Raw genomic sequence first — 8,406 nt, 5'->3', positions numbered from 1 at the left:
AATCACCAGGTTTACACACTTCACAGCACTCACCAAAGCACATACCCTCCCCAATGTCCATAATCCCACCCCTTCTCCCAAACCCCCTCCCCCCAGCAACCCTCAGTTTGTTTTGTGAGATTAAGATATCTCATGATTTTGATTTTCATTTCTCTGATAATTAATAATGTTGAGCATCTTTTTATATACCTGTTGGCCATTTCTATGTCTTCTAGAAAATGTCATTTTAGATCTTCTGCCTGTTTTTAAATCAGATCTTTTTTATTTTTATTTTTTTTTTTGCTACTTAAGTTGAAAATATCAGACCTATGGTTTGCAATTATTTTCTCCCTCTTCATACACTGTCTTTTCCTTTTGTTGATAGTTCCTTTGCAGTGCAGAAGCTTTTTAATTGAGGTAGTCCCACATGTTTACTTTTGCTTGTGCTGCTTTTGTTTTTGGTGCCAGATTTAAAAAAAAAAAAATTGCCAACAAGGCGCTGGGTGATACAGCTGGTTGAGTGTCCTCTTGATTTTGGCTCAGCTCATGATCTCACTTGTGAGATCAAGCCCTGCATGAGGGTCTGTACTGGGTGTGGATCCTGCTTAAGATTTTATCTCTCCCTCTGCCTCTCCCCACTCATGTTCTCTCTCTAAAAACAAATAATAACAAATTAAAATATAAAAAATTAAAAAAATAAAAAATTCATTGACAAGACTTGTATCAAGATTGCCACTTACATTTTTTCCCCGCTAGGAATTTAATGGTTTTAGGTCTTCTGTTCAATCTCTAACTTATTTTAAGTTCATTTTTGTGTATGATATAAGATAATGGTCTAGTTTCATTCTTTTACATGTGGATGTCCCCTTTTCCCAGCACCATTTATTTAAGAAACTGTCCTCTCCCTATTGTATATGCTTGGCTCCTTTTCTGTAAATTAATTGATTACAGATGTGCGTGTTTTTTCTAGAAAGACACAATTTACCAAAACTGTGTCATGAATCCATAAATATTAAATAAGTTAAATCATGAAGGTTGAGAGTAGGAGAAAAGAATTGTATTACGGAATGGTAAGACTGTAATTCAATTGAAGACTGTACTTCCAGAAAAAAAATAGGTAATTCTGCTTCATACCTCTAATGAACTCCTGTTCGATAAATTGAGGATACATGTGTGAAGCAAGATTGAAAACTACATAAATCTAAATACAGAATAACAACTAATTCTTGGAGAAAGGTTGAATGAGGTCCTGTTGTTTGTGCTCTGCATGATTCATGGGCCACCATTTCACTCCGACTTCAGTGTAAATGCTTGTGCTAGGGTTGTATAGTCCACAGCATGAAAAAACCTGTGATGATTTGATTCTCCAGATATTTAGGTGTTGAAATAAATGGGGATAAATTCTAACTTTAGTACATAGATGATCATATTCAACTTCTCTATTCTCTTCTACACGTTTGCTATATAAAATTTTAAATAAAAGAAACAACATACAGATGCACTGCTTCTGCAATAGAAGGAAGTATCTATTACTAATGTCAGAGATGTGTCTTTCCATTTCTAAAAGGTTCTAAATCAAGAACTTTTTAAAATGTAAATAACACTGTAATACTTCTATTAATAAAACAAATAAAAGAATGATGGTTAATTCTTAAACTTTTATTTAAGCCATTAATTTTATTACTCTCCTATCTACAATAAGCCTCAATTTGCCCTTATTTAAATTCAAGAGTCTGACTAGCTCATCTCTTCTATTCTATTTAAATTAAACCTTCTCCAGTTTTATGATTTGCAATTCAAAACTTATAACTCCACTTTAACTATACAAATATAGGATTCATTTCTTAAGTAAGTAAAAGGGTCCTGAGTTATATTAACATTGCATTTTACTAAGCAATTTAACCAGGTATATAAATTCCTTTTGTAAATATCTCATCAATTAAAAAAATACACACTATGGCTTCTTTGTGAATACGGTAAGATATCTTTGGAGAATATTTGAATCAATGTTTCCGCCATATTCTGAAAATTCAGTATGACAAATCATGTAGCTCTTGTAGTTCTAAATCTTATAGCTCTAACCTGACATATTTTCTACTAGGTCATTTTGTTTAACTTCAAACATCATAGGTTCTTTTGTAAGGAAGGAGTAAAAGCAATTTTCTTTTAAAGTGAACTGAAACCTGATTGAAAAAAGAATCATTCTTTTGTCAAACTATAATCTATTGTTTCAGTTAGAGAGAAATCACACACAGAAAAGAGTATAAGGGTGCTCCATGAAATTATTCTGACAAGAAGAAATGCCAAAATAATAGGATGAAAATTGTTGTCTCTTTTTCAAGAATGATGTGAACTCCAAAATAACTTGACATTTTCATGTCAAACTGTGAAATACTTGAAATGCAATATACTTGAGTACCATATACATTCACAGAGAAATTAAAATGAGTCTTTGTACTTAAAAAAACCTAATGAACATTGGAATTTTATCCATAAGAATATGCTTTTTGGCTGACCTTTAAGTATTCTTTTCACTTTTTCTAGAGAAGTACAGTATTCTCCTGTTCAGGAAAGATCACTATAAACTATAGCATAAAGTGAATATAATAAAAAAACTTTTAGTTTGTTTTCATCATAACCATGTTCTTGTGTAGAAAATGTTATTATAAGGGGATATTGAATGTTTTTATTCCGTACACTTTTCTAGTTGTTATAGGTGTACAATGAAATAAATATATATAAATAATGTACAAAATAAAATTAATATAAAACAACCCTGCTCTTATGCTCCTAACCTAATTGTGGACACAACTTAGGAGCACACAGGGAAGAGGGGGACGTGCAGGAATGGAGAGAGACTGATTGTTGTGCATAGCTGTGGTTAAAAAGCCCTCCTCAGAAGAGCTGACACTTAATGTAGACAGTGAAGAATGAGCCTGACAGAGCTTTCCCACATTGTAGGAACTGATATGCATATAAGAGAAAGTTATGGATTAAATTATTGCTTAAAAATATTAACTGGGACCGTCCCAGAAATCATCATAAACATACCTTCTTGAAGCTGAATTCTAGTGTGGGGGGGGAGTCATTATGAATTAGGTCCTTCTCTTAATGAAAACAATGAACACTGGTGGATTTTAAATGTACAGTTTTTTAAGAACATTAAAAAATTGCAAAGGTAGTAAAGGACATGTCAAAACAAAAGGGAAAGGAGGCTCCCATATAAGCCAGTGGAGCACAGGAACACTGAAGTTACACAGTGCAAGATATAACTACTCAGGGGAAGTTGACTTCAGTTTTGGAGTCTGGTAGGAGGAAACAGATGTCTGAGGCCAGGGCCTGAACAAGCCATGCAGCCTTAGAAGTGACTTCCCAAATTAACTTGAGATCCCTGCAGTGTGAGGCTGAAATGAAAGGAAATCAGCAATCCAACACACCCTGAAGCATCATTTCCACACTGGTGTGTCACCTATCAAACAAGACAAAGACTAGAAAACATGACAAACATAACAGTAAACAGAAGAGATCCAGGAAAGATAAAATGTTTACAATTCTTTCTTTGAGGGGGTGGTATTGTTAGGGTTTGGTTTACTTCAGACTTAATTAGTTTTGTACAGATTTTGTAATTTCTGTGTATGAATTGTTTTTATACACAATATTTCTGACACTAATGAGTGGGTTTTTCGCATACTAATAACCAATTCTCCAACTCTCTGAACACCATGGGTGTACAATTCAATTAAATTCTAACACCAACTACTGGAGTTGAGGCAAGCATCACAGGTTAGGGACTCAGACCCACAAGACTGTTCCCAGCTTCAGATGTCAATCACAAGTCCTGGGCCTCTCCTACTTCTTACTGATCGGCTATAAACTGAGGGCTCTCACAAAACCCTCTTCGGTTCAATAACTTGTTAGAACAGCTCACAAAACTCAGAAAGTCTCTTTACTCACTACTGCTGGTTTACTATAAAAATTATAACCCAGGAATAGCCAAATCCAAGAAGGAGGCATAGGGACACATAAGCAAAAAGGCACAAAATTCCCATCCTCTCATGTGGACCTCAGTCTGTTTGCCAACCTGGAAGCTCTCCAAATACCACTCTTCAGCATTTTTATGGAAGTGCCATTACATAGGCAAGATTGATTAAATCACTGGCCATGGGCGATTAACTAAATCTCAGAGATCAGGGCCTATTTGTTCTTCTGACAACCAGGCCCCATCTGAAGCTATCTAGGGGCCCACTGGGAGTCATCTTAGCAGGAACTCAGATATAGCTTAAAGAGTCTTATTATGCATAACAAAAGCTACTCCTATCACTCAGGAAATTCCAAGGTTTTATGAGCTCTGTGTCTAGAAGGAGGGATCAAAGACAAGTATAGCAGTATTATTGTATCTCACTATTACACTCTGACAACTAAATGAAAGAGTACATTCAAGATTTTTTTAAAAAATGTAAACAAATAGAAAAAAATCATAAAAGTAACACAAAAGAGAAAAAATTGAAATAGAACAGGTGGAATGAATAGAAAACAAAAATTAAGTCAGTGAATATACAACTAACATGACTAATGATATTAATGAATAGAATAAATACACTAATTAGAACAGTAATATTTGAGATTGGATTTAAAAGTCCAACTGTAAATTGTTTGCAAGATACAAATGTAAAATGCAAGAATATAGAATGACTAATGTGGATGAATAGAGAGTATATAAATACTAAGCAAAATAAAGGTGATGCAGGGGCGCCTGGGTGGCTCAGTGGGTTAAAGCCGCTGTCTACAGCTCACGTCATGATCCCAGGGTCCTCGGATCAAGCCCCCCACATCAGGCTCTCTGCTCTATGGGGAGCCTGCTTCCCCCTCTCTCTCTCTGCGCCTCTCTGCCTACTTGTGATCTCTGTCAAATAAATAAATAAAATATTAAAAAAAAAATTAACCAACTGGCTCAGTTGGTTAAGCATCTACTTTTAGCTCAGATCATGCTCCCATGGTCCTGGGATTGAGTCCTGCATCAGGCTCCCTGCTCGGTGGGGAGTCTGCTTCTCTTTCTGCCTGCTGTTCCCCCACTTATGCTCTTTCTCTTTCTCTCTCACAAATAAATAAATAAAATCTTTAAGAAATAAATAAAGAAAGAAAAATTTAAAAAGAAAGCTGAGGCAGATATGATATTATTAGAAAAAATAGACTTTAAGATAATGTAGTATTAATAGAAATTAACAGAATTGCTTAATAATAATATTTTTGCTTATTTTCTTGTCTTATTTTTCTGTCACATACTGAAGTATATTAAAGATTTTACACTATGTTTTTGAGATTTTTCTCTTCTCTGTAGTTATGAAAATTTTTGTTTATATAATCCTAGGCTATGTTTTTAAATAAATAGAGTTTAAAATTATTATTAGTTCTTGGTAAATTAAAATTTTTATTACTATGAACTAACCCTCATTATTTTCTGTTAATGTTTTTTACCTTAAAGGCTATTTTATACAATACTAACATTTTGTATGTTATGTCTTTATCCATTCATATGCTTTGTCCACTCATATGCAAATACATATGGAATTGGAATCTTAATAGAAAAGGAGATAGAGAATAAAGAAAGAATACTAGATACATATCAGAATATTTTCTAAATTTAATGGTGTAGAGATTAGCATGACCCCTGTGCAAGGATGACATGAAAATCCATGAAACACTCCATATATAAAAGGAAAAGAAAAAAGAATATTTTCCAAATGTAGTTCAAAAAAACAAAATTAAATAATCATCCCAACTAAGGTAGTTATTTATGAATAATTTTAAATGCCAACCAAAATAATTATAAAGAAAACCTCACTGGATACAAACTGAGGAAAACCAGAGATAAAGAGCAAAATCTTGAAAGGAGACAGCAAGAAGACACATTGCTTGTAAAAGAACAATGATATGAATTACTGTTGATTTCTGATTAGAAAAAAAAGGAGGTAGAGGATAATGGAATGCCATCTACAAAATGCTTTAAAGAAATCTCTCAACCAAGATTTCTATATCCAGTAAAAATACACATTAAAGATAATGAGGGATGCCTGGGTGGCGCAGTTTGTTAGGTGACTGTCTTTGGCGCAGGTCATGATCCTGGAGTCTCAGGATCAAGTCCAGCACCTGGGCTCCCTGCTCAGCAGGGAGTGTGCTTTTCCTTCTAACCCACTCCATGCTTTCTCCCTCTCTCTCATTCTCTCTCTCTCAAACAATAGATAAAATCATCTAAAAAAAGATAAAGGTAAGAATGAAATGGAGAAATTTCACAGAAATAGAAAAGTTAGGATAAGACAGTATGTTTTGTTATTATCACAGCTATCTATTGCCATTGTCTAGGATGAAGTAAAAAGTGAAAAACTCACATATAATTTCCTAGGTCACAAGGGGAAAAAATTTAGCCTAGGATAAGACTTAGCATAATTTCTACAATAACCTTCTACAAATCACTGTTCTAAGGAAAACTCAATGGATTCAAAGCTGAGTATTATTTTAAAAAGGAAGAGATGTTATTTGAAATATACTATCCAAAATTTTTTAAAAAGGAGGCAATGTGAAAGACTAACACTAGAAGAATATTTATCATAAAAATGTTACTGTAAATTGTGACTGAATAATCAAAATGACCATAAATGGAAGGAGAACATATGAAATAATCATTTATGTATTTAAGTAGAAAGCACAAAGCCGAAACACAAGTACCCTGAAAGAGATATGCAGAAGAGACTGAATATGAGCTACCAGAGTTCAGGGAAGTTTGAAAAGAAAAAAAATTATAAATTATGGCAAAATTGGAAGCATCATAAGAAAGATAAGACAATGTGAAAATATATAAGAAAAATAGAAAATAAAAATAATAAACCTAGGAACAATAAGATGGAAATATGTGAATAATTTTTAAAATTTAAGGGAAAAAATGCAGATATGAAGGAAAGAAAATGAAGATCCAACCTGTATATACAATTGTGGTCCTCAAGTTGGAGGGCTGGGATAAAATAATGGAATGAAACATTTTTTTCTAAAATATAATTTAAAAACTTATTTTATCTCAGAGTTTTATTAGGTTTACCATTTATAGCTTGCAGAATATGTTTTCTTATTTCTGAAAAAAATTTAAAAAGAACTGTTGGAAAATAAGAATGCTGTTTTAGAAAAAAGATAATATTGTAATGTGTATATTAAAATCATGGAATGTCTATACATTCTTATTCATCTGAGATACAGTTGAGTTGAAATCCATTGTCCTGGTATAGTTATTAGCAGCATTCCACTCTCACTCTGAAGTGCTGCAGTTTGGACAAAAAACTGAAAATAAATAGAAAAATAGGTAGTTGAGATCTTGAAAAAACTTAAGAATGTTGTTCCCATGAGTACCACTTTATAGAATTTTCTTAGAATCTATGGGATAAATTTCTAACAAAAACAACAAAGACTATATACAGCAAGAGGAGTTACATATGATTATGAATTTACTTAAATAAAACAAAATTAGGATGGATTGATAAGAATATATATTTTTATATTTTTTGACAAGGTAGAAATTGATACAACTAATAAAACTTGGATGTGAAACAGAAAAGGGTGTAAGATAATGCAGGAGTTCTGAAAATCCTCTAATATTATATGTAAGGTATCAAAATGTATCATTTATAACTGATATTTTAATTATTAGAATTAAGAATAAATTAAATATCATTAATCAAAATGTGTAAAGAAGGGAAAGGAGGAGAAAATGAATTATACTACTTTTATCACTGGTCATAGCAAGAAATTCATAGCAGAAAATAAATGAAAGTATATGTGTTTTATAAAGTAATAGCTGAAAAGGAAAGTACTAAAGTAACCTTCTTCCTAATTATAAAAAGAAATTAATGGAGAAACAGAAAATAAATCACAAGGCTATTTAAGAGGGAAAGATGATACTAACATATGATAAAACAGAGACTGAATCTGATAATTACTGTAAACTGAAAATTTGTCTACTAAAAGAAAATAAATAAATTTAATTCCAAAGCAAAATTTAATACCATGCTGTATACAAAAGAAACAAAGTAATTACAAAATCCAGAGATAAAAAGGACAACAACAATACCAACAAAATGAAAACAAGGTTACATTCTTAATAAAACACAAATTCAACATAGGCCTTTCAAATGTGACAAAGGATGGCATTTGTTACAAAGGTCATTAATATTTATATTAATATATACTAATAGATATAACCAAATAACTCAACATTAATATTCACAAATCCAAACAATATGTAAATTAGTTCCAAAAAATCAAAATCAAAAAAGGAGGCAAATATACTGAAAACACACACACAATACATATAAAAGAAAAATCCATTTTTTAGAAAGACTTTATTTATTTATTTGAGACAGAGAATGAGTGGGGGGAGTCAGA

At 32.3% G+C, this 8,406-nt stretch overlaps 1 non-coding gene across 1 annotated transcript; it reads left to right on the top strand.

Moving 5' to 3' along the window:
* The first annotated feature begins 5,588 nt into the window (after positions 1-5,588).
* Positions 5,589-5,692, top strand: LOC131820726 (U6 spliceosomal RNA). The gene has a single exon (XR_009349752.1). It is a non-coding gene; the product is annotated as a U6 spliceosomal RNA (small nuclear RNA).
* The last annotated feature ends 2,714 nt before the right edge of the window (positions 5,693-8,406 follow it).

This window comes from Mustela lutreola, chromosome 18 (assembly GCF_030435805.1).
Source record: "Mustela lutreola isolate mMusLut2 chromosome 18, mMusLut2.pri, whole genome shotgun sequence".
NCBI classification, from domain to species: domain Eukaryota; kingdom Metazoa; phylum Chordata; class Mammalia; order Carnivora; family Mustelidae; genus Mustela; species Mustela lutreola.
This window is presented reverse-complemented; position numbering and strand designations above follow the sequence as displayed.